Source organism: Nicotiana tabacum, chromosome 6 (genome assembly GCF_000715075.1).
Source record: "Nicotiana tabacum cultivar K326 chromosome 6, ASM71507v2, whole genome shotgun sequence".
NCBI classification, from domain to species: Eukaryota; Viridiplantae; Streptophyta; class Magnoliopsida; order Solanales; family Solanaceae; genus Nicotiana; species Nicotiana tabacum.
Window position 1 is genome coordinate 55031008 of NC_134085.1, and position 5851 is coordinate 55036858.

The window sequence follows — 5851 nt, forward strand, 5'->3', positions numbered from 1 at the left end:
AAGTTGACCGTAGTCGAAACAGTGTGAAGACGGCCTCGAAATGGAAATTTGATGGTTCTGTTAGCTCAGTTAGGTGATTTTGGGGTTAGGAGCGTGTTCGGATTGTGTTTTGGAGGTCCATAACTAATTTAGGCTTGAAATGCCGAAGTTTAATTTTTGAAGTTTTCGGTCCGATGGTGAGATTTTGATCCGAGGGTCGGAATGGAATTCCGAAAGTTGCAGTAGTTCCGTCATGTCATTTGGGATGTGTGTGTAAAATTTCAGGTCATTCGGACGTGGTTTAGTTAGGTTTTTGATCGAAAGAGTATTTTGAGGAAAAATTGGAGTTCTTAGGCTTAAATCCTTGATTAATTTGAGTTTCCGATGTTGTTGTAGGTGTTTTAAGGATTGGTACAAGTTTGAATAAGGTATTAGGTGATATTGGTGCTTTTGGTTGAGGTCTCGGAGGCCTTGGAGTGATTTCGGATGGTTGACAAAAGAATTTTGAAGTTGAAGAGTTGCAGATTTTTTTGCTGCTTCTAGTATTTTCACACTTGCGGTTTAAGGACCGCAGATGCGGCTTTGGAGACCGCATAAGTGTAATTTAGGTGTCCCTTCAGTGTCCGCAGATGCGGAAGTTCCACCGCAGATGCGGTTTCGCATCTGCGAAAGTAGTATCGTAGATGCGGCTCCTGTGCCACTTAATGAAAGTTGCATATGCGACCAATGTTCCGCAGATGTGGTCCCTTGTCCGCAGATGCGGAAATCACTGGGTTGAAATATGAAATTCAAGGGTTTAGTTTCAAAAGCTAGAAAATTCAAATTGGAGCTCGAGAGAGGGCGATTTTGAGAGGGATTTGAAGAGAATATCAGTGGGTAACGATTCTTTACCCCTTTCTAGTTATATTCCATCAATCTATAATTAATTTCGTCATCTAAATTCGTATTGTGGATTAAAAATTGGGAAATATTGGAAGAAACTTCTTAGGCCGAATTATTGAGTTTTGAATGGGTCGTTGACATCCGATTTGAGAGATTTTTATATGGTTAGACTCGTGAGAGTACGAGATGTTTGAAAATATTAATTTCACCTGATTCCAAGACGTTGGCCTGAGGGGCGTTTTGGTCATTTTACCTAATTTCGCGTCTTAGTTTTGAATTAAATCGTAGAATCAGTTGCCTGAGATGTTATTTACAGTATGTAATTGAATTGAATAGATTTGGGCCATTTGGAGTTGGATACTCGTGGCAAACGTGTGGTTTCGAGTTGATTTTGGAGCCGGTTCGAGGTAAGTGACTTGTCTAACCTTGTGTGGGGGACCTTCCCCTTAGGATATGATATATTTGGTAATTGAGATGCCTTGTACATGAGGTGATGAGTGCGTACTCGAGTAATTGTTGAAAATCCGGTTTTACTTTAAGTATTTCAATTGAGTCCCTTTTTCCTGCTTTAATGTACTTGCGAATTTAGCCTGTTATAGTTTAGAAAAGCATGTTTAGTTGATTTAATTGCCTATCTTCTTAAACTGCCTTAATTGCATTACGTGAAGCATGTTAGGCTAGAATTAACTGTTAATTGGTACGGAATTTTGCATTTAATTGTGTATTCTTGTGTTGCTTCTATGTGTTTTTAATTTGGGACTACGGGACGACATCCCGGGAAATCCACTGTACATATTTATGATCTGGACCGAGGTGCGGGATACCAAGAGATCCCTGACATGTATATTGAGGATACCAAGAGATCATCGGGATACCAAGAGATCCCTAGCATTATTGAGGATACCAAGAGATCCTCGGGATACCAAGAGATCCCTAGCATGCATTGAGGATACCGAGAGATCCTTGGGATACCAAGATATCTCTAGCATACATTGAGGATACCGAGAGATCCTCGGGATACCAAGAGATCCCTAGCATTATTGAGGATACCAAGAGATCCTCGGGATACCAAGAGATCCCTAGCATATATTGAGGATACCAAGAGATCCCTAGCATACATTGAGGATACCGAGAGATCCTCGGGATACTAAGAGATCCCTGACATATATTGAGGATACTAAGAGATCCTCGTGATACTGAGAGATCCCCGGTTATCATCCTTGTTATGAGTGGTACTTCCTGGTGTTTGCCATTATTTCTGTTTCCGTTATTGTACTCCTTATTACCCTGCGTAGATTTTTACTGTAGATTTTCAACTGTACTGCTTATCTTATACTGTCATGTCTCATATTCTCTATATTTATTTAATCTCAGTAGGGCCCTGACCTTCCTCATCACTACCCAACCAAGGTTAGGCTTGACACTTACTGAGTACCGCTGTGGTGTACTCATGCCCCTTCTGCGCATGTTTTTCTATGTGCAGATCCAGGTACCGCTGATCAGGCCTACTATCGTTGAGAGAGGCGACTTCTTAGAGACTTTGAGGTTCATCTGCCGTATCCGCAGACCAAGGAGTCTCTTTTCTATTCCTTCCGTAGTATTTAGCCCTTCTGTACTTTTCTGTTCTTTATTAGAAATTTCGGAGTTAGAGCTATGTAGTATTTCTTTTCTTAACTTATGATTCATAGGTTTCTGGGTCTTGGATTTATGTTTGGTGTTGAGAGTTAAACATGGTGTATGTCGAGCGACACATTTACACATTGTTATTGCTTTATTTCTATTTTAAAATTGTTTTACGTCCGCAAGTTTGGTTTTCTTCCGCAAAGTTAGGCTTACCTAGTCGTAGAGACTAGGTGCCGTCACGATGGTTCACGGAGGGCAAACCAGGGTCATGACAATATACTATGTACTATACTATACAATATATATCGAATATAGTTTGCATACTATGCACTTAGTATATGTAATACACTATACTTTGTATATACATACATACATACATACATACATACATACATATATATATATATATATATATATATATATATATATATATATATATATATATATATATATATATATATATAGCTTATATACTATATACTATACTATACAATATATATCGAATATAGCTTGTATACTATGCACTTAGTATATATAATACACTATACTATATATATACATACATACATATATATATATACATACATATATATATATATATATGTATGTATGTATGTATGTATGTATGTATGTATGTATATATATATATATATATATATATATATATATACATACATACATACATACATACATACATACATACATACATACATATATTTTATATACTATACTATACAATATATATCGAATATAGCTTGTATACTATGCACTTAGTATATATAATACACTATATATATATATATATATACATATCTATACAATATTAAAAGCACGAAAGCCCTTAGCGAAATATCGTTCACTATTTTTATCCTTTAAAAATAGAGTTAATACTGGATAAAATTATAATTTGATTATTTTCCTGATATATATTTAAGAATTTAAAATCAATCAAAATTAGTTATAGTATTTTTCGAACTAAGTAGGAAGTCCCTATATTTAGGACTTTAAATTAGTGTACAATTTTTTCTTATATAAGTCCTAGCCTATTTTTTTGTCGTCAATGTAGAAATTGAGTAACTTGCCTAAAATTTTGGACCTTGAAATTGTAAAAGTCTTTTAGTGATATGAAATATTATTTTTATGGAAGTTCTAACACCAAACCAATTCGATATAAATAAGAAAACCTTGACTTGACTGTCTCTTACCATATGAAGGTTTTCTTGGGTGATCCTTTTCTGCACAAAACATTGAGACAGTCTTTTTCTTCGTAACATCAATTCTCTCCCGAGATCTATTACATGAATTTCGAAGATGGACCAAGTTTGTAATTAGTATTTGAATATTTCCATAACATGAATCCTTTGACCGGCTTCTTTCTTATTATTTTGTTTTGGAGAAAATATTGGAGTCATTATTTTTATTTTCGCACGAAAATTTGAGTTCAACCGGCCTGAGATTTTTCTGGCATGTCAAGGTTATCCATTTGTTTGTACAAATACTATCAGTATCGTATTCGTTTTTTTAATACTGGTGATTTTCTTCATGTCATGCTATGATCTATTGTATTGAAAATCATTGATCTACTGTATTTTGTTGTATAATTTATTTTATAATAGTGGCGCCAGGTTAACTTGTGTGCACCTCGACAATTTCATTGAAATACTTAATTGAATAACTATGTTCATCAAATTTAGGCAAATACGAAGAAATTATTTTGTTATATACCCAACACATGCATAGAAAGGCTTGAGAGTGGTGGTTGAAAATCATCATCCTTAGGTAGTTGCATCTTCAAGTCAAGTTAAATTTGTAGTTGCGTATGAAAGTCAAAAGAAAGAACGATTAGGATTTTGATAAAATTTATATTGAGGTCACTTTGTTTTTTAATATAGCTGCAAATTGTAGTGTAAGAAACTGATAATCTCTATAACTTCATTGATAATAAATTATGATCTTAGGAAAGTCGTTCAAAGTTAGTCTTAAATCAAAGAGAACATGAATTTCCGGTGGATAATATATATTTTTTTGAGTCGTCATGCTTTTTTTTTTCTTCGTCATTTTTACCCTTTAATAATATACAAAATAAATTTATAACATTACTATTTAACTCTAACTATAGCTTATAATGCGTTCGAAATGATACTCGATAATCGTACATTAATATACATTACTCTATTTAGTAAGTAATATTTATATAATTTTAAAATTTTATACTCATCGAGATGGGATATACGCGCAATGCTTTTACCCTTAATGAAATGTCGTTCGTTTTTTTATCGTTTAATAATAAGTTTCACATTGGACAAATATGTAATTTAAGTTACTTTCCTAATATCTAGAACTTTGAAATTAAATAAAATTTTAATTATTATCTAATATTTATGAGTTCAAAATTAACTAAACAAGGATAAAATATGTTAAGAGAAATGAAGAGAATATAAAAAAGTAAAAGGCAAGTACCTTTTCAACCAAGGGAAAAAAATATTGTAATATTTTTGGGTAAATGTTTTATGCCTATATTGTACAAGGAAACTTTTACCGTGCAAGACAATTTTGATCCTTTATTTTCTTTTTCATGATATTAATTTTCTTGGTTGTTTAAGTTATATTTTATTAAAAAAATTCACAACTATAAGTAATTCATGTGTTAATTTGTCTAATACTTACTTATTTAGGAATTTGAAATCAGTTTTATTTACCGAATATGTATTATTTGAAGCATGTCAAACTTCTTAATATATAAAATTTAAAATCAATTAAATTTTAATCATCTTTTACAAATTATTTCCTTAAGCAAATATTTAATTTATTTTGATATAAATTGTTCTGTTTCAATAATTTTTTCTTCTAATGACGCGACATGCACGTGCAACGCACATACACTAAAACTAATATATATATATATATATATATATATATATATATATATATATATATATATATATATATATATAGCTTATATACTATATAGTTGTAATTAACTTATAGATTGACATTACACTAAGTATTAGTGCATTAGCTAATATTATATCGAATATAGCCTTTATATATATATATATATATATATATATATATATATATATATATATATATATATATATATATATATATATAAAAAAAAAAAAATTGGTAAAACAGTTGGTAAGATTTCCGGTTGATAGGTAAGATTTTGATCCGAGAGTCGGAATGGAATTCCGAGAGTTGCTGTAGCTCCGTTAAGTGATTTGGGATGCGTGTGCAAATTTTCAGGTCATTCGGACGTGGTTTGGTTTTCGATCGAATGCGTGTTTTAGAAGTTTTAAAAGAACTTAGGCTTGCATTCGATGTAATTCGATGATTTTAGTGTTAGTTGAGGTGTTTTGATGAT